At 40.2% G+C, this 24,572-nt stretch overlaps 1 long non-coding RNA gene and 2 other non-coding genes across 10 annotated transcripts in view; 1 reads left to right on the forward strand and 2 right to left on the reverse strand.

Annotated features, from left to right (window-relative positions):
- Nucleotides 1-24,572, reverse strand: part of LOC126212898 (uncharacterized) — a 1,289,673-nt gene that overhangs the window by 932,551 nt on the left and 332,550 nt on the right. The gene's annotated exons all lie outside the window — the stretch shown is intronic.
- Nucleotides 12,884-12,958, reverse strand: Trnat-ugu (transfer RNA threonine (anticodon UGU)). Its single transcript has one exon. It is a non-coding gene; the product is annotated as a tRNA-Thr (tRNA).
- Nucleotides 13,368-13,442, forward strand: Trnat-ugu (transfer RNA threonine (anticodon UGU)). The gene has a single exon. It is a non-coding gene; the product is annotated as a tRNA-Thr (tRNA).

Raw genomic sequence — 24,572 nt, forward strand, 5'->3', positions numbered from 1 at the left:
AGGTGGCAATTTTCTGTTGTATACAAAGCAGAAGATTCGTATCCTTTGTGAATGAAATCATGTTGTTTCACTAATAGTTGACGAAATTATCTTGACGCCTTATTTGCACTTCACGGGAGATAACATTTTGGAAAGTGGTTCAGTTCTAAAAATGCACTAGGCTCAGGTTTTTATCCTTACAGCGAGAAACATAAATGGTGAAGAACTCTTCACTCTAATTAAGAAAATAGTTTCTAGACTACATGCAATTGGTTATAATTATCTTGTGTTGTTAGTCACGAGAATTCAATTGAAGGGGCCACATCATTCTCTGCTTCCTTTCCTCAACTGTCAATAGTTTACAAACACCACTGTGATGAATCACAAGCCCTCTTAAAGTTTTATTTTTTTTCGCATATTAAAATGTGTCAGAAACAACTGAATCGATAAAAAAGATACTGATGAGGCAATAAAGTAACTACAGTTTTAAACAGATTCAAAAAGTATACAACTGGTTATGGCCGAGTTCTCTGCCGTTAAAAAGCTACATGATGCAGGGTGTATACAGATAATAAAATCTGCCAATCAACTTAAAGTATCATTATAAAAGCCACCTAGAGCGACCAAATGTCAAACCTGTACTTAATAGTTCAATGAGATGACTGTTCAAGGTTTCTTAGCCTTGAGGGGACATCATCTTACTAAGTTCTGGGAGCGCTGCTAAACTCATCAAAATTAATTTACACATGGCGGAAGATTTTAAATTTTACCTCACCTTGTAGAGATAGCCATTTCAATAATGCTCTTCAGTAACCATTTTCTAGCAAAAGTGACGAAAATATCAGATATTTAGAAAGATTTTTATCGTGGTTGGATATACAGACATATTGTCCTGATTGAACATTTGGATTATCCAATAACACACATTTGGGCATATCAGATACCATTCACAGTCTAGAAATGACCAAGTATTGCAGTGAGGAAGTGCCAGGAAAGGTTCAGATAGCTACTCTAGAAGCGAGATTTGGAAAACATCGAACAATGGCAGGATCTCAACGTTTGGTTTCTTGAGACAGGGATTTGATATTCAAATTAAAGCTAAGAATTCAGACCTGGCTGCCCTTGAAAATTCTGACATGTACTATTGAAGAAGTTGGAACAGATTCAGATTCTTTTTAAACTGACTGTGTAGTTGATGAGGCCTTACCTCCACTCCCACCAACTTTGACAGTGAAATGGATTTCAGTGAGGAACAAATTCAGTCTGCTCAGGAATACTTGACCATTTTCACATACTTGTCAGGGTTTTATGCCAGATCTGTTCTTAAGAAGCTGAGATGTGAGACATCTAAAACGTAATTAGTGCTAGATAAAAGACTTTTAGTAATAGAAAATGATGAACACATAAGAAAGGTGAACAGATTTGTGTCGTAGTGTCCTAATAATGGGTCATTAATGTTGTTATTTTTACTTATTTTGTTGTTAAAATCATGGCATCTAGAGAACATGAACACAGCTTCATGAGATGCTCTTCCCGCCGGCCAGGTAAGGAGCTAGGTGGCAATTTTCTGTTGTATACAAAGCAGAAGATTCGTATCCTTTGTGAATGAAATCATGTTGTTTCACTAATAGTTGACGAAATTATCTTGACGCCTTATTTGCACTTCACGGGAGATAACATTTTGGAAAGTGGTTCAGTTCTAAAAATGCACTAGGCTCAGGTTTTTATCCTTACAGCGAGAAACATAAATGGTGAAGAACTCTTCACTCTAATTAAGAAAATAGTTTCTAGACTACATGCAATTGGTTATAATTATCTTGTGTTGTTAGTCACGAGAATTCAATTGAAGGGGCCACATCATTCTCTGCTTCCTTTCCTCAACTGTCAATAGTTTACAAACACCACTGTGATGAATCACAAGCCCTCTTAAAGTTTTATTTTTTTTCGCATATTAAAATGTGTCAGAAACAACTGAATCGATAAAAAAGATACTGATGAGGCAATAAAGTAACTACAGTTTTAAACAGATTCAAAAAGTATACAACTGGTTATGGCCGAGTTCTCTGCCGTTAAAAAGCTACATGATGCAGGGTGTATACAGATAATAAAATCTGCCAATCAACTTAAAGTATCATTATAAAAGCCACCTAGAGCGACCAAATGTCAAACCTGTACTTAATAGTTCAATGAGATGACTGTTCAAGGTTTCTTAGCCTTGAGGGGACATCATCTTACTAAGTTCTGGGAGCGCTGCTAAACTCATCAAAATTAATTTACACATGGCGGAAGATTTTAAATTTTACCTCACCTGGTAGAGATAGCCATTTCAATAATGCTCTTCAGTAACCATTTTCTAGCAAAAGTGACGAAAATATCAGATATTTAGAAAGATTTTTATCGTGGTTGGATATACAGACATATTGTCCTGATTGAACATTTGGATTATCCAATAACACACATTTGGGCATATCAGATACCATTCACAGTCTAGAAATGACCAAGTATTGCAGTGAGGAAGTGCCAGGAAAGGTTCAGATAGCTACTCTAGAAGCGAGATTTGGAAAACATCGAACAATGGCAGGATCTCAACGTTTGGTTTCTTGAGACAGGGATTTGATATTCAAATTAAAGCTAAGAATTCAGACCTGGCTGCCCTTGAAAATTCTGACATGTACTATTGAAGAAGTTGGAACAGATTCAGATTCTTTTTAAACTGACTGTGTAGTTGATGAGGCCTTACCTCCACTCCCACCAACTTTGACAGTGAAATGGATTTCAGTGAGGAACAAATTCAGTCTGCTCAGGAATACTTGACCATTTTCACATACTTGTCAGGGTTTTATGCCAGATCTGTTCTTAAGAAGCTGAGATGTGAGACATCTAAAACGTAATTAGTGCTAGATAAAAGACTTTTAGTAATAGAAAATGATGAACACATAAGAAAGGTGAACAGATTTGTGTCGTAGTGTCCTAATAATGGGTCATTAATGTTGTTATTTTTACTTATTTTGTTGTTAAAATCATGGCATCTAGAGAACATGAACACAGCTTCATGAGATGCTCTTCCCGCCGGCCAGTGTGGCCGAGCGGTTCTAGGCGCTTCGGTCTGGAACTGCGCGACCGCTACGGTCGAAGGTTTGAATCCTGCCTCGGGCCTGGATTTATGTGATGTCCTTAGTTAGGTTTAACTGGTTCTAAGTTCTAGGGGACTGATGACCTCAGCTGTTAAGTCCCATAGTGCTCAGAGCCATTTTAGATGCTCTCCCCTGAGATATTTACTGTTGTTGTAATTAAAAGAGAAGACTTCTACCTAAGGGACTTTTCTTGTAGTAATGTAGATCAGACAGACCACAGAATTATTCAGTGTGTAACAAAAGTACCGTGTATATTTTTTTCAATAATTATGTTTAAACATTTAACGAGAGCCATAATGGTAATAACAGCAAGATGAGAAAATATTCAACTGTATATTAGTTTGGAATAAATTTTCTGACAGGTTAACAAACATTTACTTTTGTCATTTTCCCCTCATTCCTAGTTTTCTCTCCTCAATATGCGTAACTGCACTTTTAGCACTGAATGTTCATAAAACTAGGCCTATATATTATTTTTTTATGTGTTGTTTAAAACTTGGTTACATGATGGTTTAAAATTTATTTAATCCCAGCGACAATATCGATACGATCTTTGGTGAGTCATTTATGTCTCAGTGAACTACATTTTTGTCAAAGTAATTAAATGTAAGGTCATCAGAGTAATTACTTCATCCTGTCTTCTAATTTTTACTAAAACTATCTCTATCACAGATACTCTTGTAGGGTAATTTACAGGCTGTGATGTATGTCGGTTTCACTCTCAGCATTTTTCTTAACAAGCAATAAAATTTTGTATATCATCTCAGACACAATGGCAACGCGTTTGCGATAAATTTTCAGCGCCCTGTGACCTTGAAACGGCAAATGATAAGAACGTTAATGTTTAACTTGAAAATGATTGACGATAAAAACTCACTCCTCAAAGAGCACTCCTATACGTAGACATTAACTGCCGATAATCGTTATATGGGTCTTAGTATTGCAATGACTATAATAAATCATTTCAATGCTGACGTGTTTTTGTAAATATCCCGTATGCGCACATGAAGTCTTGTGAGAGGCCCGTATCGAACGCTGACGAAATTCGCAGTCGTCGACTTTTGCGTGTGGGGTGAAAGTGACGTCACGTTTGCGGGAAGTTGTGCGAAACGAGTGTTACCAAATTGGCAGTGAAGACAGCAATACAGGTAGAGATTTCAGTGCAGTGACCTCCTTCATAATGTTTCATTTTCAAGCAGTCAAATAATTCTTTCAGTTTACAGTGGAGTAATGTTATTTCAAACGATTAGTTACTGTATCGAAATTAACACTGTGACACAGTTAGTTGCAGGTTCATGCTCGTTTTAGAGAAACATTCCGTCGGTGAAAGGTTGCCACTACTATAGTATAACGTTTACTAAATTGAAACTGTAATAATAAATCAAGATACTACTAGAATAAAATTGAGAAAGTGACTCGCTTTAGCGTGAATTATCTGATTTTGATGATGGACCCCGTCAATACTACTATACTACTTATGCATGTAAGGATTGGAAATTTCTTATCGCAATTATAAAAAAAGAACTTCTGGTAGACAGTTGCACAATTTCTGACATCACTTGAGACGAAGCAAGTTCAGTATCCTGGCTCATCTTCTATGTTTTTCAACCCCGATAAATTTTCGAAGGTAACTATAGTAATGATAACTGTAATAATGACAATATGATACTGCACCTAGTACCCAGGGAGTGCATAGTGATTTCAGGTTCTTAAATAAGCTTAGCCCTACTGACTTTCATTCTCATTACACACTACTTACTAATACAGTTGCAGTTATCTAATTAACTCAGAAACTTTGTTTATTGTGAATTATTGTTAATTGAAAAAGTTCATACAATACGACCATACAAATGTAGCACGTGGTAGGACACGCATTTCAGCATGTTAACGAATATCATTTGAAAGTACCTATTAATTCCACAAGGTATCTAAAATTGCCTGAAACTAATTATCTTCTGAATCTATTATTATTAAAGCTAACTACTGTTACAAATTATGTCGAAATTACTGATAGATTCTGAACTTGGATTTTATAAATTTATTAGTAAATTTTTATGTTCCATTTGATATGCAGCATTTGTTGATTACATAGCTAATTATAAAGCTCAGTATTTGGAGGGTTATAAAATATTTTATGCAAGATGGCTGCTATCAATAATGAGTAGCATAGAACATATTGTTCATAGGCGAAACTGTATACAGACCTAGTACATCTGAGGTAAGGCAGTCTGTGGCTGAGGGTAAATGGAGCAACATTTGTATGTCTTGTCATGAGCTGTGTGCTGTAGTCATAACTAACATTCGGAAATATTCACATATATTGTGTACTGTACGATTCCTTCATTCGTGACTTTTCTGACAGTAATTACTTATTAATTCCGAGTGAAAACTTATCATTCACTCCCATGAACAGTGACCTCTTAGCAGGGCGGTGTTGTCGGACTTTATTATTTTTGTGCACTATCTCAATGGTTTAGAGTTCCTTAAATGTGTATGAGAGCAATGTCATAGATTACTGATACGTTAAATTTTTGTTACATGTGAATCGCTTTCAGTTGCTGGGCTGTGTAGTGTGATTACTAAAACTAGGACAATTTAACAATCTATGAATCAGTGTAGTAGATTTTCTTTGATTCGAACTACATGTGAGACCCAAATCTGGCCTTATCGATGAATACTTTACACTGTGAGTGTAATTAAAGTGTTTTAAACCTACCTCTGGTGTCGACCACAGTATCGTTTTAGACTATTAGTAGAACCAGCATCTTTCAGCCAGTTCTGGAGGCAGCACAGCTACCGAGAACAACAGTAGAAACTTATGCAAAAGAAAACAGGATTGTTCTATATTCTTCCTTCAAAAGTACTATAGGTTCAGTTCTAAATAAGCTTAAATATTCATTCTAAGCCTCCAATTAGCCACGAATATAAATCAGTAGGCTTACTATGTTTTTCTTCTACAGACCACTGGATGACAGAAACGTCCATACCCAGGTAATCAGGGATACGACACAAAACTTGTTATTCTAACAAAAATCAAGACAATATTAAAAGAAATTACTTCTTTACGAATTTGCGAGAGCTGCAGGGAAGTGTGACATTCCAAGACAAGAAACATTGTGAACAAATTGAGAAACAAGAATAATGGGAAAGGTGGAAGGCCCACAGTTCTTACCGGGACTGGAGAAAGATCTTTTGTAAAAGACAGTATCTGTGTCAGTGATGTGGGTCTCTCAATATCAGTCTTTGAATTGAGGTGCATGGTTAAATCATAACTTGTTACCTATAAAAGGAAAGTAGACTGCTTGCTGATAACATTGTGCAACAATGAAAATGTAAATCGAATGAAAATAGCCGATTCCTATCAGTTCTAATGTACTTATCGCGAATATCACAAAGACAATTCAAAATTAGCTCTAGTTTTCATTTTACACTGTTGAATTACGGTGAGATTATTATATACGGATTTTTATGTTAAGTTTAAAACCAAATATTATATTGGTTTGTTTAAGTCATAATTACTAGTAACAATGCATTATATTATTGTCCCTGCCCTTACCTGTGCATTATTTTAGCTATAAACATTTTGATATAAGTCTTAGTGATCTTTTTGTCTCCCTCATCTTCAACTTCATAGACTTTATGAATGCATTTAATAGTTTTTGCTCATTTGTTTCCAGATTAACTACCAATTGTTCAAGGTGACTTCTACTGAAGTGAACAAAAATGCCACAGTGCTGACACATTTTGCTGTGTGTGGGGAGAAGTGACATTTGCTTTACAAAAGAGAGTGAACCTCTAGTAGACCCTAAAAGATTCTGCCCCCGCCCTTGCACATCAAGTTGGGTCTCATGAAAAACTTTGTTAAGGGATGAACAAAGATGGTGACGCATTTAAGTACTTAAGGCAAAAATTCCCTTACTTAAGTGATGCCAAAGTAAAGGAGGCCACCTTTGTAGGCCCACAGATTCGAGAGCTTTTTGGAGACCATACGTTTGATAAAATCATACAAGGTGATGAGAAGCACGCATGGGAATGTTTTAAGGCAATCTATTAACAGTTCTTATGGAACAAACGCACAATAAATTACAAGGAGATTGTAGATAACATGTTGTCATCTTATGAAAAACTAGGTCTATACATGTCACTGAAAATGCATTTCTTACATAGTCATCTTGACTTCTTCCCCAAAGATTGTGGTGCAGTAAGTGATGAACATGGAGAGCGATTCCACCAAGATACTGCCGCATTTGAGAAGAGGTATGCCAGAAAGTGGAGCCCTACTATTTTAGCAGATTACTGCTGGACTGTCATAAGGGATGTTCCCTAGTTTGTGTAAAAACGTAAAGTCAACCGAAAACGGTCATCTTCTGTATTTATCTCCGAACAAAATATGTAATTGTATATACTATACATATGGACATTTAACATTTCTAATACTTTATATATATTTGTGACCAGTTACTTTATATATTTTCTTTTGTGCTTTACATAGTTCTGGTACAATGTACACTTACAAAGTATTTTCATTCATGTAATATCATCTTCATTTTTTCTTATTATTTTATTTTTGTACTCCCAGAATGGCACTGAAATTCATCAATGCATAACACATAACATAATTCAAGTAATTATTCAGTTAAAATTTGTTATGCTGAATCTTGGAACATGAATACATATTTAGTTAGTGAGTTATTTATACAAAAATGTAGATTACTTTTTCAAAAACTAGAGCTAAATATTTATGAAGATGATGCATTTGTATCATTTTATATTGAAAGAAACATAACTAACTCAAAATCATGCAACTTACACGCTTCTACTTCAAATTTGTTGTTCAGTGTAATATGCTTGGATGGGACTGGGGAAAGGCATTTTTAGAGAGACAAATTCTGAACTGTCTCACATATTTACAGTCAATATTTCAAGGAATTCTGCTAATGTAAATGGGAATGTATAACTTTTTAGGGAAATACCAAGCTGAGGTTGAAGGCGTCCCTGTGAAATATCTTCAGTTTTGATAAAAGTTTCAAGACATACCAGCAAAAGAAAGCTCTTGTTTTGCCAGACATGTCGACGTCCTGAGAAAACCTCTCATGTTATTTGGGAATGCACAGGAGAATTCCTTCTCCCTTATCTTATATAAAAAGAAAAGCCAAAATGGCCTGACTGGATTTACAGTCACCTCCTGGAATGCAAATGAACACTGCAGAGTGGCTGGCTAGAACAGAGTTGTTTGGCAATTGGTTTCAAACTCACTTCCTCCTGTTTGCCTTAAAGAGAGAAGGAAGGAGAGTAATTATTGAAGATAATCTCTCTTGTCACATCTCAATGACAACTTCGGAGACGTATGAGGAAAACATCATAAAGTTCATTTGCATTCCACTGAACGCTACTAGTCTTCTGCAGTGTTGTTTCTTTTTGTTCTCTGAAGAGTTTCTCTGGTAGAGGAGGATGACTGCAAATGAAAAGAAGAAACAGCGTTTTCTGTTGTACATTTAGTGGCGCATTGGCGAATATTCTGCATTTAGGTGAACAGACAGCTTCTACAAATTTAGTGAAACAATTGAGAAATGTGGATATTAAATGCGATGTGAGTCTTATAGCATCTCCCTGTTACGCCAGAAATAAGTCTTGTGCTATGAGACATGTGGGAACTGAATTCCACAAACGTTTGGAGACGGTGAGAAAGACAGTCAGTATTCAATGTGACAAAACGTATGTGTTGCCCATAGAACCAGGGATGATATGGACGTTATTTTCGGATAGGATATGCATTAAAAGAGCAAACAGCTTTCAATGCCATGTTATTATTTGATTTAAAATATCTTTTATTTCCCCTGAACTCTAAAGAGTGGTTTATGTTCCTTTAGCCTTCCCCTTAGCGGGGAATTAGTGTAAGAGTAGAGAAGTCGACATTCCTGCATACCAACACACGTGCGTCTCGCGGGCCCCGAGGAAACGCTTCATGACGTCATCAGTAAGGCTGAAAGCGTGACAGCGCTGCCTGGTGACTAGACCTGTAAACAACTCTGTTGACGTAAGTGACGTCACACGTTGGCCACAGCGTTTGTACAGACTTGCCATCAGCTATTGTTTTGGAACGTCAAATCAATCCAGATTGTTTGAATGAAGCTTCCATTAACAGAATTAAATGTAGAAAGAAGGTTCTAATGCGAATAATCTGGATTATGGTGACATAATAATCCGCAGCGTAGTCAAAGTTACACATTAGAGTCCTACGTGATTGATTGAAGCCAACTGATAACAAATTATTGGTCGAAAGGCAGAGTGATTTATAGCATAACACATATTACGCATTGAGGACAATGTGTATAAATGTTTTTAACGCATTAACTGCAGCTTACCAATGTAGGCTAACTACCACTGAGACGTTTGCAGCACGAATTTGTCTTTGAACCCATACCAGCAGTAGCAAATGCGGAAAAACAAATCAAATATGGTAAAGGATACGTAGTGGAACGCCAATTGCATTTTTCCAGTTTGTGTACGATATCTGTAAATAATATGCATCATAACACGTCGGATGAATGTTCATTTTCTAATATATGTTTTTTGGGGATCACCCTGTAGTTTTATTTTTTTATTATGAGAAATGCATTAAATGTGGGAAAGTGCATTTAAATACGCCGCAAACAAATATTAGGCAAAGCCACACGTCTGTCTGTTATCACAACCGTTATTTCTCATTCGCTGTGTTCCACAACTGTCGACGAAATTATCGCTTTTCAACCTAATGTAGACCTCAGACTATGCTACAAATAGTTATTACTCCAGCCACGGTTTCTAGGGGAAGGGGGGGAAGGGGGCGAAATCTAGTATAGTGCTCTAGCCCAGATATGTGCTCTTGCCCAATGTGTGTTACCGATATGCTTAAATTTTGATCGCTGTTTTTCTGTAAACAAACAGCTATATGCCAATCACATCTCCCTGTATGTAGTTTCTCAAAAATCCAGTTTATGTGATCTTAAGATAAAAAGAGCTCAATGAGGGAATATTAATAGATCCAAGCAGTAAGTCTACTGACATCTCCAAATTGTAAGACTGCTATAGATGCAAGTCACTGATTGTCAGAGTGTATCAGTGGGACAAAACATTTGAAGTAAATCACAAAGCTTAGGTTAGTTCAACTATTACTTCTTAATGTAGTAGGCAGTCACAATTTTCTTCCGTATTTTGATGTACATACATACTACACAAGCAACCAAATGGTACCTGGTGGAGGGTACCTTGTACCACTACAAATCATTTTCTTTCCTGTTCCACTCGCAAACAGAGAGAGGGAAGAAAGGCTATCTACCATCCGAGCCCAGATTTCTCATGCCTTCTAAATTTTCTCAATAGTGTTGTACAAAAAGAACATTATTTTCCCTCCAGGGATTCTCATTATACTCACACATAGTTTGAAACTACTGGTAATCTATATAGCATCCAGACTCTGAGTTGCTTCAATGTGTTGCTTAAATCTGACCTGGATCTCAAACATTGGAGCAGTACTCATGAATGTGTCACATAATTGTTCTATACGGGTGGTGTAAGTGACCTTCCCCTCATTTCCAGTCACAAACTATATTCATCTTCCCAGAGGAAGGAAGTAACACCCTGAAAGCTAGAAAGGTTGTTGTTTTTTTTTTTTTAAGTGCTGTTTTTCTCTCATACTTTGTACAAGTCATTTCATAATTTTACAATGAGTACTGTCAGCTGTACATATAATGGTAACCTTAAAATCCTGTTAATTTGAACCTTAGTGTTAACATTAACTAGCAATTGCATTCGTGAGTCGAAACATTATGTTTAATTATAATTATAGAAGGAGAAGCTAATAAAATATTTTTTTACTTTGTATTTTTTTATTACCTTAGGATTTTCAGTTTTCTGCCTGATGTCTAGCAGCAACCTGTTAAAGACTTTCAATCAGAATGTGATATTCCATTCTGAATCGTAGGCAGGGATGTATAGTCTACATGGACATTGTTTTTACTTCCAGTATTTTGCAAGTTAATTACACTGAACAGAGTAAAATTACCCGTATTATGAACAACAAATACTATTAGGGAGTAAATATGTTGACATGTAAGTGAAAGACTCCGAAGGGCTCTGAAAAGATTTCTGTAAGAAGCTGTGCTATCAATTTTACACAATAATTTTACTCACATGGATAAAAAGTTTTGTTAACTTGCCACATCAGATTTGAATAAAATCGCAAGCTTTTCATAGCAGCCTCCATCACCGTCACCAGTAATGGTACTGGTGTCGTGTACTGTAGCAGCACATTAAAAGTGAAACTTCCTGGCAGATTAAAACTGTGTGCCCGACCGAGACTCGAATTCGGGACCTTTGCCTTTCGCGAGCAAGTGCTCTACCATCTGAGCTACCGAAGAACAACTCACTCTCGGTACTCACAGCATTACTTCTGCCAGTATCTCGTCTCCTACCTTCCAAACTTTACAGAAGCTCTCCTGCGACCTTGCAGAACTAGCACTCCTGAAAGAAAGGATATAGCGGAGACATGGCTTAGCCACAGCCTGGGGGATGTTTCTCATTCTGGAAACATTAAAAGTGTTTCAATTGAATTGATTCTGCATTATTTCTCTTGCTCATGTCCTTGACATTAATGCTACCAAGTTGTGTTCTTGTACAGTAATTAGTTTCCATGTTATAACATGTTAAATATAGAAAGTTTAACTGTAACCAAGCAGTAGTTTTCTTTGATGACAATATCAGTTCCAGTGCACAACTGAATTTCAAAATCTGTCTTGTGGGGTGAAAATCCATTACTGCTGCTATCTTGTGCTGACAATGAGATGACTTTCATAGAAATACTGAATTATTTCATTTGTAATACAGTTTCATAGTTTTTGTAGTTGCTCATGACCTTTACACTTTACACTCAGCATACAGAACTATCCTTGAATTTGGGGAGCAGTATTTTGTCATTTACATAAATCGACAAAAGAAAGTATCCCAGTACTAAGTCCTGGGTACCCTGTATTACATATCAGTAATTTTAGATCAGTGTATGCCACTCGCCATTCATAAGAGTGAAAACTGATTTGTGTTAGATAAGGTTTTATTAAACTGTGAACAATTATCAGCATTATTACCCAGCCGTTTTCCCAGAGTATTTACTATTTCTCTCTACAAGCAATTGATAGAGATTAGCTTTCCCATCTATAGCTTATCGCATTAAGTTCAGTAACACCTCCAACATGTAAGGAATTGAGCACCAACTATTGGCACTTTTGCAACATCACCATAAGGTTTGATATCCCTACTGAAAGACGAGCAGAAATTTTTTGTTAATTGGTGCATAATAAGGTTCTTTTTTGGTATACCAGTGCTCAGTAATAACTGAAACATCTGGTTTATTAAAACATGCTATTATGTCCAAATCATTGTGCTTACTTCCTAGGCTCGTAAAGTTTTGGAAGATGATCTTTGTTCGCAGGTTGCATTGTCACCACATGTTTTTTTCTTTTTTTGTTTGTTTGTAACCATAAATATCCTCGTTAAGTAAATCAGATGTACTTGTCAAACTGGGAAGAGGACACAAAAAGGTCACACATGTACAAAATAATAATAAAAGGAAAGATTCAAAACGAGTTTCTTACAGCAAAATGTAAAACTTAATTGTTTTTGGATATATTACTTACTTATATCCTTCATTCAAAAACTTAAGAAGGCTAATTAAATGAACACCCTAGCTGCAAGCAGGCGTTGATACACTTCGTTGGGGACATGTTGAAAATGTGTGCCCCGACCGGGACTCGAACCCGGGATCTCCTGCTTACATGGCAGACGCTCTATCCATCTGAGCCACCGCGGGCACAGAGGATAGTGCGTCTGCAGGGACTTATCCCTTGCACGCTCCCCGTGAGATCCACATTCCCAACATGTCCACAACACTACATTCGTAGTGCGCCTATTAGATATTTGCCCATCATACTCATTACTCGTGGCAGATTAATCTACCAAGTCCCGTACGAGTTCGGGCATAGCGTGTGCGTTCGCACACAAGAAGGTCAAAGGCCGGGAACCCATATTTTATTTTAACTATATATGACCATGCAGCTTTGCTAGAATAGAAATGATAATTAAATGAACACCCTAGCTGCAAGCAGGCGTTGATACACTTCGTTGGGGACATGTTGAATGTAGTGTTGTGGACATGTTGGGAATGTGGATCTCACGGGGAGCGTGCAAGGGATAAGTCCCTGCAGACGCACTATCCTCTGTGCCCGCGGTGGCTCAGATGGATAGAGCGTCTGCCATGTAAGCAGGAGATCCCGGGTTCGAGTCCCGGTCGGGGCACACATTTTCAACATGTCCCCAACGAAGTGTATCAACGCCTGCTTGCAGCTAGGGTGTTCATTTAATTATCATTTCTATTCTAGCAAAGCTGCATGGTCATATATAGTTAAAACTTAAGAAGGCTGTTAGTTTAGTGTCTTCAAGGCATAATGCTGTTTCACTGAGCATCGCAACAATCAAGCCTGAGATAGTAGTGTACTATGATACTACCTATGAAGAAATTGATGCACTGGATGTGAAGTGCACTGTTTAGTCTACCCAGCAGGTGTTCCAGAAGATGGCCCTGCACTATTCTATAGCATCATGAATATCTGTGTGGTATATACATTAGTGATATATTCATCACTGACAGAAAATCTAATAATCACATTTTTCCTTCAAGTTTCTGAAATGGCAGTTGATGAGATCATATCTGAAGAGACAGCTATCAACCCACACTTTCAGCATGAAGTAGGACTACAATTACCAGAATTCTGAAATGTGGATCTAGTAAACCTAGAGTTGCTCTAGGAAAACAAGTAAGATGTGACATGTGTCCCAGATCAAAGATGAGAAAATGAAAGGTTGCTGTATTAGTTATAGCACACAAATATGCAGTGACTAAGAAGTGTGAAATGACTGTGTTCAAAGCTATGTAGACTTGTTTAATTCCTGGTTTAAGTCATTCACATTATTTCATTGCTGTGTTTCCTGCTGCCATCCATTAATACCAGAATGTCAACAACTACTTTGTTACTTTAAAATCTTCAACATGTTCACTGTGGCTGACACAAAGGTCAATAAGAGCTACTAGCCACGAGCTTTTAAGTGTCAGCTGCAGTGAATGTGCAAAACAAGAAAATTTTTGCAATTTAATTTAAAGTCCAATTCAGCTTCCTTTTTCAGGCGTGTTTATTTTTAAATATTAAAACTGATGAGAGTTTCATTACAAGACCCCTAATTTTGAAATCTGGATGACATCATCCCAGCACTGCAACAAAATATGCACCATACACAACAGGTTCAATGCAATCTCTCCTCTCCACAAATTTGCACCTCAGATGTGTTGTATGTCATATGTTATACATCATATAATACTACAGTTAATTTTCCATATATCTGAGCAAAACGAGTTATTGTGTGTCCATGTTTATCTCATCTAGGCATTGCATCTTTCCCTTAACTTCAGTGTGCTTTACAATAAAATTTGTATGAAAAGTTTTCTGTGTAAATTACCTATTCTACAGCTAATGCTTGTGTAACCCAGTGTGCCATTCAGGTGGGTTTACTGGTGTGTCAATATAATTGTCAGGTTAGGATTGAAAGGGGTTCTTGAAATATATTCCCACATAAATTTTTATCTATTCTCGGTTACAAAATATATTACACACTGTCAGTGCCATTTCAATGCAAAGATCTTAAATCATGCTGGGGAATATACCAATAACACAGTTGCAGCATACCCCAGAAATTTAATTTTAGTTGCTTCAACCAATGACAATTACAGACCAAGTCTTGCACTGCCCTGTTTTGTGTATTAACCCGTTGGCTGGCATGAAGGTGCCAGTGGTCACAGCAGATTGCTCTGCTGGGGCCAGCACTGATCTCACGGTAACAACCAGGTATCAGCAATTTTACACTTTAATCTTACCGAGGAAAAATATTTACTTATATTTGATATCCCTTACCATTTCAAGACAATTTTTCGGTTTGCGGTATTTTTATTTAAATGACTACAAAGTTATTCATGAATTCAGTTTTAGATACATATTTAACATAATATATTTAACTGTGTAAAGGATAATTCCTGAAACAGTAATTAGCATTCTAGCTGTATCTTTTTAGCCAAGGCTGTACAGATGCATATACTTCACACTAGTTCCTAAACGACTGCTTAACACATTGACTACCATGCTGCTGACAGCAGAGCAGCACACTTAATGCTGTATTCCAGACCTAATCATGTCAGGGCCAAGAAATGCAGAAGATAATCTCTCAGGGAGTACTATAAACTAATAATGTAAACTTATAACTAAAAAGGCCATTTCCAATTATGTCTACCAAGCAAATTGTGCTTTGAGTCAGTGATTTCTTTTGCCATAACTGACTAGTGAACACGCATGCCATAGGATGGTGAATATTTATACTTTGCCTGTGAGAAGCAGCTATGCACATAGTCCAATTTATGTTGAAATTATCACCTGGGTATTTTAATTAAATTTGGTCTACTATAAGCAACATGATAAAGGAATCAAAAGAAAGACACACACAGAATTAATTTCTTTATTAACAATGCTCGGATTTCCACATCATCATAGAGGTACCAAGCTGGATGCGTTACTCGTTTTTTTACATGGCGAGTTTCCCCAGTAGGCCTATAAACCATGAAACAGACAAAAAAGCTACTTCTCGTTGTCTTCTCTTCCTTGGACTTTCACTTCAGAAACTCTGAAACATCCATTACAAACACACATTACACCACTCACAAACCTGGATTCAGTCACTGCAATTCATATCTATTTTACTGTCAAAAATACTGACTATGATCAATGATTAATTGTGAACATTCAAAAGTTTTCAAATGTGCGGGTTACTGTTAGAATACAGTGACTACACAATTTTTGATCAGGAAAAAGTTACGATGATTGCAACTTAAATACCGAAGCCATTTGTTATGAGAATACGCCGTTACCACAAATAATCCACATACATGCATTGAAAGAAACTTTACTGAGTAACATAATGCATCAGAATACTATAGGCACAAAGAATGAAATTTCTGTAGATTTACCATACATTTTACTTTTCTTGCGCATGATAAGATTACTAACGGAAGTTACTTACCGTCCATCGTCTGGAATATAAACTATCCTTTCTCGTCTGCAAACACGTGCTTTTGCAGCAAGTATTATCAATTTTTTTCCGTGATTGAAAAGCTTTAACGCACACAAATCCCGCCATCATACACAAATCCACAATGCATCAGCATGCCATGTTCAAAGAATATCCGCGTTTCGAAAACTACCAGCGATATTGGCTTGCATGAGAGACGACGTCATGCCATGATATGACGTCATGATTCCTCGGGGCCCGCGAGACGCTTCTACCAACACGTACTGCTGCATGCAATAGAATGACTACCGTACTGCCATCTGTTGGCGACGGCCGGCAACAGTTGCTCGGCCCGCCCTTCGCCTTCCAGAGCGGCCGACAGATGGCAGTCACGTTTATTTCGCTTTTTGACGTCTTGATGGAAAGTATTTGAAGTCGAGTTCATCTCAACAAAAGAATATTTCTTGTTCTTTAAAGACTTTGGTATAAGAGAACATAGATTTGCAGTAACTTATTCTAAAAATATTTAATACTCGTTCCTATATTTTTTGTCATATGTTATATATTTTACAGCACTTTCAATGAACTGTTGTACAATATTGATATCAGTTATAATTTTTGGCTGGAGCAGATTCGAAATGTGATCTGTTTCCCACAACTTTTATTGAACGTTGGGACGTGTGGGTTGGATCTATGCATTAGTGATTCACATCATTTTTTGGAACCAGCGAAAGCCATTAGGTAATTCATTTCAAAACCGAGAAGCTCTAGAACTGATGCCTTTCGAACAAGCAAAATAAATTTGCTCTGCAAGAAATAATAAAGGTGCTATAAAACAATAATATTCAAAATTGGTGTCACTTCCCTTGTAAACTGTGACTTAATAAAACGTGTTTCAACTTTTTTCTGTTGTTTGAATATAGCTGGAGGAGAAGATGTTCGATACTGGAACATATTTTGATGAATAGAGAACTTCCGCCCATTAAAAAAAATTTTCGACTGAGGACAAGGCTGGAACGACATAACCAGGCAGTTCGACTACACATTCAACTGTCGAGTCAGGCGCACAGAAGGCTGTAGGGGGTTGAAACCATAGCTTCTGATTTACAGGCCTCATGGCGCAACTGTGACGTCATCGCCGCTAGGCTGTGGCTGCAAACCTCCATCATACTGCAAGAGCGAAAGCCTAACGAAATCACGAGACTTACATCTCGACTATCAATCTGTACGCCATTTACAGAGAAATAGTGCCGGCCTTTATCATTCATAAAGAAACTATGTGGTTCCTGTATGCTGTAGTGCAAAATGCATATTACGCTGGTTACAATACTCTTTGATTTCCTTCTATTGTGTTTCAGATCATACGCAAAATTACGAGTGAAACCAACATACAACACAGCCTGTAATTTACACCACGTGAGAGAGATAGTTTTAGTAAAATTTATCAGACGAGATGAAGTAATTATTCTGGTAACAAAATGTCGTGTGACTAGGGCCTCCCGTCGGGTAGACCGTTCGCTGGAGGCAAATCTTTCGAGTTGACACCACTTCGGCGACTTGCGCGTAGACTTATTTTGGTGATCGTTAGCTTAATCACTTGGACAAAAATGTAATTCAGTGAGACATAAAGATCTTATCGATATTGTCGCCGGGATTGGTTTAATAGTAAATCGTCATCTTACCAAGTTTTAACCAACAAATCAAACAGAGTGTTTTCATACATCTGACACCGCCATCTGTCTGTGTCGTCAGAACTATCAAATATGTACCAGAATAATGCCATTAATTAAATGAAATCTTTTTAAGTAAAATGTAGGCTTAGTATTATGCAGTTTCAGTGTTAACAATGCAATTAAACAGATCAAGAAAAAAAATTATAAATGAGGGGAAAAGGACAAATGTTAATGTCTATTAACCAGTCACGAAATTTATTCCAAACTGCTTTACGGTTCACATTTTTCCCTTTCTGCTGTTATTACTATTATGGCTATTGTTATTTTTTTAACATAATTATTGAGAAGCATATTACACCCTACATTTTATTACACACCGAAGAAGTCTGTTATCTGTGTGATCTACCTGACTACGACAAAATTACCTTAGGGAGATGTCTTCTTTTTTAATTGCATCAACAGCTAATCTTAAAAGTAAATTTCTCTGGGAAGAGCATCTAATGACGCTGTGTAGATGTTCTCCGGAGACCATGTTTTTAACATCCCAATAAGCAGAAATGACAACATTAATAACCTGATTGGCCTTCATCATTGCCGGCCGCGGTGGTCTTGCGGTTCTAGGCGCGCAGTCCGGAAACCGTGCGACTGCTACGGTCGCAGGTTCGAATCCTGCCTCGGGCATGGATGTGTGTGATGTCCTTAGGTTAGTTAGGTTTAAGTAGTTCTAAGTTCTAGGGGACTGATGACCACAGCAGTTGAGTCCCATAGTGCTCAGAGCCATTTGAACCATTTGAACCTTCATCATTTTCTGTTGCTGATAATGTTTTATCTCGCTCAAAATATCTTTTACATGTCTTACGTGTCAGCTTTTTTCGATCCTCACTGAAATCCGTTATATTGTCAATGTCTGATCGTGGTGGTGGTAAGGTGACATCATCTACACAGTCAGCTTCCAAAGAATCTAAATCTGTTCCAACTCCTCCAAGAACAGATGATGTAATTTTCAAGGGTAGCGGGGCCTGAATTCTTAGCTTGGATTCAATTTCAATTACCTGTCCGAGAGATGTCAAATAGTGACATACTGCCATTGTTAGATATTTTACGATTTTTTTTCTACAGCATCTGTCTGAAACTTTTGTGGCAAAAGATATTCAAAATTCGAGTCCTTAGTGCAATACTTGGTCATTTCTAGATGACCGTGAGTGGCATGAGGTATGTGCAAATGAGTGTCTTTGGATAATCCAAATGCGCGATCAGAACGTTTCCATATATCCAGCCATGATAAACACTTTTCAGAATATCTGACAGTGGCTTCTGCAGTGCATTCTTGAAACAGATTACCTGTTCAGCTAATATATAAAATGTTCCACCATGTCCAAATTAATTTTGCTGCTGTCAAAACCTTCAGTAACATGATGTTCCCCCAATGACAGGAAACCTTGAACAGTCATCTCCTTGAAAATATTTAGCACAGATTTGACAGGTAGTTTTTATAATGAGACTTTAAATTAAGTTTTTTTTGCAAAAATTTATTTTCTGTGGATTTTCCACGTCATGCAGCTTTTTAATTGCAGAGATTTTGCCCATACTTAGTTGTGTACGTTCTGAAATAGTTTCAAAGTGTGGGTACTTTGTCTGATATGGATATTCTTTACTGATCTAATCGTATGTGACACATTTTAATATTTGAACGAAATGTTAAACTAAAAAGAGGGTTGGGTGTCATAACAAGGGAAATTATAAACAACTGACAGTTGAGAAAGGGAAGCAAAGAACTGCATGGTCCATCAGTTAACTGAATTTTTGTCACTAACAAGGGAACCTCCCCATCGCACCCCCCACAGATTTAGTTATAAGCTGGCTCAGTGGATAGGCCTTGAAAAACTGAACACAGATCGATCGAGAAAACAGGAAGAAGTTGTGTGGAACTATGAAATAATAAGCAAAATATACAAACTGAGTAGTCCATGTGAAAGATATGCAACATCAAGGACTGTCAGAACTCTAGAGCGCCGTGGTGACATGGTTACTGTGAGCAACTGCGGAACGTGAGGTCATTGGTTCAAGTCTTTCCTCGAGTAAAAAATTTACTTTCTTTATTTTCGCAAAGTTATGATCTGTCCGTTCGATCATTGAAGTCTCTGTTCACTGTAATAAGTTTAGTGTCTGTGTTTAGCAACCGCGCCGCAGAACCGTGCGATTAGTAGACGAAAGGACGTGCCTCTCCAATGGGAACCGAAAATATTTGATCGCAAGGTCATAGGTCAACCGACCCCTCCACAGGAAAACACGTCTGATATATTCCATACGACACTGCTGACGGCATGTGCGTCACATGACAGGAATATGTTGTCGACCCACCTAACTTGTACACTTGGCGAATGGGTAAAAACATTCTTCTAAAGAAGACCGGGCGTGCGTCGTGCTTCGGTAGCTCAGATGGTAGAGCACTTGCCCACGAAAGGCAAAGGTCCCGAGTTCGAGTCTCGGTCGGGTACACAGTTTTAATCTGCCAGGAAGTTTCGTATCAGCGCACACTCCGCTGCAAAGTGAAAATATCATTCTGGGAACATTCTTCTACCTTGCCCGATTTAGGTTTGCTTGTGGATGTGATAATCACTCCCAAGAAAGTGATGAACACGTAAGAGTTTGTCACATAAGCTGAAAATGAAAAATTAAAATTTTCACTTGCGGGAATACTTGAACCAAAGACCTCTCGTCCCGCAGTTGCTTACGCTAACCACGGGACCACAGCGATCATGGCGTCGGATGGTCCTTGATGTGAACTATGTTGCACATCAACTACTCAGTTTCTATATTTTGCTTATTATTTCATAGTTCCACACGACTTCTTCCTGTTTTCTCGATTGATCTGTGTTCAGTTTTTCAAGGCCTATCCACTGTGGCAACTTATAACTAAATCTGAGGGGGGTGCGACAGGGAGGTTCCCTTGTAAGTACAGAGACTAATTAGTGAAGCAAAATGATCTGCTTCACACAAAAAGATTGGAACTTGTGTTTTGTATACAACAGGTATTTGTCATCGAGCTTCTAACCTGCTGAGTGTGTTTGAAAATGCGGACAAATCTTATGAAGTGTACTAGAATGGGGTAGCACAAGACAGGGTGTGCTCCTTATATACTGATAAGTGTGTGGTGATATTTAAAATAAAATACTACAAAACGTAATACAATCTGGCGAGTATCTGTAATCCTTCTTTTGGACACCCATGAAGTTCACTTGTTTTTTTTTTTTTTTTTTTTTTTTACTTTATTGCCATTTTAAAACCTATACAATAGGCAGGCTGGCAGCACCACACTACGCTGCTCTTCAGCCAAAGAAGACATAAGCATAAAAAACAGGAGAAAAACATAAAAGTCACAAAATGGTGGGCGATAAAACAGGAGACACAGAGAGACAAACACGGAGCCGTTCACACTCGACGATAAACCACACTGCAAACTGTTGAGACGACGCACAAACACTGAAGAAGACGATGGCACTGGTGAACAACGGAGTGTGACGGTGAACACTGAACACTAAACACGACGGCACACACAAGACACTGATGGCGGCGATCTCCGGCGCGCGAAAGTCCACGTAGCGTGTGCGAGTCCGGGGACCTGCCAAGAGGGGAACGGGGGTGAGGTGGGGGAGAAGGGAGAAAAGGATGCCAATGGCGGAGGAGACGGGGGCAGGAGGGAGAGGGACAGGGGAGGGGAGGCCCAGGGGAGGAGGGGAGAGAAAAGGAGGGGGGAGGGAAAAAGGGAGAGAAGGAGGAGGGCGGGAGGATCAAAGTTGGTAGGAGGGGTAGATGGAGGGGAGGAGGGCATCATCAGGGAGGGGGAGCTGGCGGAAGCCACCTTGGGAGAGGGTAAGGAGGGTGGAGAGATGGAGACCGGGTGGGACATGGGAGTACAGGCGCGGCAGCGGGCGGGGGTGGGAGAGGATCGGGGAGACGAGCGGGTGAAGAGGATCGAGTTTACGGGAGGTGTAGAGGATGCGTATTCTTTCGAGGAAGAGGAGGAGGTGGGGGAAGGGGATAAGATCATACAGGATCCGCGTGGGGGAGGGGAGACGGATGCGATAGGCAAGGCGGAGAGCATGGCGTTCAAGGATTTGGAGGGATTTATAAAAGGAAGGGGGGGCGGAGATCCAGGCGGGATGGGCGTAACAGAGGATAGGGCGGATGAGAGACTTATAGGTGTGGAGGATGGTGGAGGGGTCCAGACCCCACGTACGGCCGGAAAGGAGCTTGAGGAGACGGAGTCGGGAACGTGCCTTGGCTTGGATTGTCTGGAGATGGGGAGTCCAGGAGAGGCGACGGTCGAGGGTGACGCCAAGGTACTTAAGGGTGGGGGTGAGAGCGATGGGACGGCCATAAACGGTGAGATAGAAATCAAGGAGGCGGAAGGAAGGGGTGGTTTTGCCTACAATGATCGCCTGGGTTTTGGAAGGATTGACCGTGAGCAACCACTGGTTGCACCAAGCGGTGAACCGGTCAAGATGGGATTGGAGAAGGTGTTGGGAGCGTTGCAGGGTGGGGGCAAGGGCAAGGAAGGCGGTGTCATCGGCAAACTGGAGAAGGTGGACGGGGGGTGACGGCGGCGGCATGTCCGCCGTGTACAACAAGTACAGAAGGGGGGAGAGGACGGAGCCTTGGGGCACACCGGCGGAGGGGAAAAAGGTGTAGGAATCGGAGTTATGGATGGTGACATGGGAAGGACGGCGGGAGAGAAAGGAACCGATCAGATGAACGTAGTTAATGGGAAGGGCGAAGGTTTGGAGCTTGAAGAGGAGACCGGAATGCCATACGCGGTCATATGCGCGTTCGAGGTCAAGAGAGAGGAAGATTGCGGAGCGACGGGAATTGAGCTGTTCGGAAAGGAGATGAGTGAGGTGAAGGAGAAGATCGTCGGAAGAGAAGGACGGCCGAAAGCCACACTGGGTAACGGGGAGGAGGCGGTGCTGGCGGAGATGCTGGTGGATGCGGCGGGTGAGGATAGATTCCAGGACCTTGCTGAAGACCGAGGTAAGGCTGATGGGACGGTAGGAGGAGACGGCGGACGGCGGTTTGCCAGGTTTGAGGAACATGAGGATACGAGAGGTTTTCCACAGGTCGGGGTAGTAACCAGTGGACAAGACTACATTGTAGAGCCTGGCCAGGGTGGAGAGGAAAGAGACAGGAGCTTCACGAAGGTGACGGTAGGTGACACGATTGTGACCAGGAGCGGTGTTGCGTTTGGTGCGGAGTGTAGTAATGAGATCCTGTGTAGTGATGGGGGCATTAAGTTCCGTGTGTGGAATGTTGTCCAAGTACTGGAAACCAGGAGCGAGGGGAGGGACAGAGGTGTCAGTTCGATCGCGGATATCTGGGAAGAGGGAGTAATCGAACCGGGGATCATCAGGGATGGAAAACACATCGGACAGGTAGGAGGCAAAGTGGTTGGCCTTACTAAGGGCGTCAGGGAAGGGGTGGTCATCGTGGAGAAGAGGATAGTAGGGGGAGGGCTTAGTTCCGGTAAGGCGACGGAAGGCGGTCCAGAACTTGGACGAGTTTATAGGGAGGGTAGCATTTAAACGGGTGCATGTCTGTCGCCAGTCCCGGCGTTTCTTAGCCACGAGCAAATTTCGAATGTGTTGCTGTAGTTGCCGGTGGCGTCGTAGGGTGTCCGGGTCACGCGTGCGGAGGAAGGCACGGTAGAGACGACGGGATTCACGGAGGAGGAGGACGGCCTGTGGTGGCAAGGTAGGACGGTGGGGGTGGATGGCAACAGTAGGGACGTGGGCCTCCACGGCCTCAGACAAGGTCTGCTGGAGAAAGGAGGCGGCATGGGAGACATCATCGGGACGGCGGTAGGCGAGAGGGTGGCTGTCGAGCAATGTGAGGTTTTTTTTTTTTTTTTTCTTTATTGTAATTTGAACACCCCATACAAAGGTGGGCTGGCAGCGGAACAGTGTACTCCTCTCTTCAGCCATAGGCAGCACAATAAAAAAGAAAGGGAGACAGACAAGTAACAGAATGGCGGTTTAAAAAACAGGAGATACAATAGTTAAAAAACATGAAGCCGTTCACACTCGACGAAACAACAAGAAAAACGGCGGCACTGGGCACAAACACTGACGAAGTAGACGACGCACGTGAACGAAGGAGCGTGGACGGCGAAACACTGATGCACAGACACGACGGCACAAACACTAAACCGAGGGCGACGATCTCCGGCGCGCGAAAGTTCACGATGCGTGTGCGAGTCCGGGGACCTGCCAAGAGAGGAGGAGGAGGAGGAGGAGGAGGAGGAGGAGGAGGAGGAGGAGGGGGAGGAGGAGGAGGGGGAGTGGGAAAGCGAGAGGGGAGAGCAGGGACGCCACGGGCAAGGGAAAGAGGTGGGAGAGAGGAAGGGAAAGGGGAAGCCCGGAAGAAGAGGGGTGGAGGGAGGGGACGGGGGAAAAGGAAAGAGAAGGGAAGGGAAGAGAAAGGAGGGAGGGTGCCTAAGGGAAAGGACACCAGGAGTGAGGGGGGGGCAGGGTCATAGTTGATAGGAGGGTAGATGGAGGGGACGAGGACATCATCAGGGAGGGGGAGCTGGCGGAAGCCACCTTGGGAGAGGGTAAGGAGGGTGGAGAGATGGAGACCGGGTGGGACATGG

This window comes from Schistocerca nitens, chromosome 11 (genome assembly GCF_023898315.1).
Source record: "Schistocerca nitens isolate TAMUIC-IGC-003100 chromosome 11, iqSchNite1.1, whole genome shotgun sequence".
NCBI lineage: Eukaryota > Metazoa > Arthropoda > Insecta > Orthoptera > Acrididae > Schistocerca > Schistocerca nitens.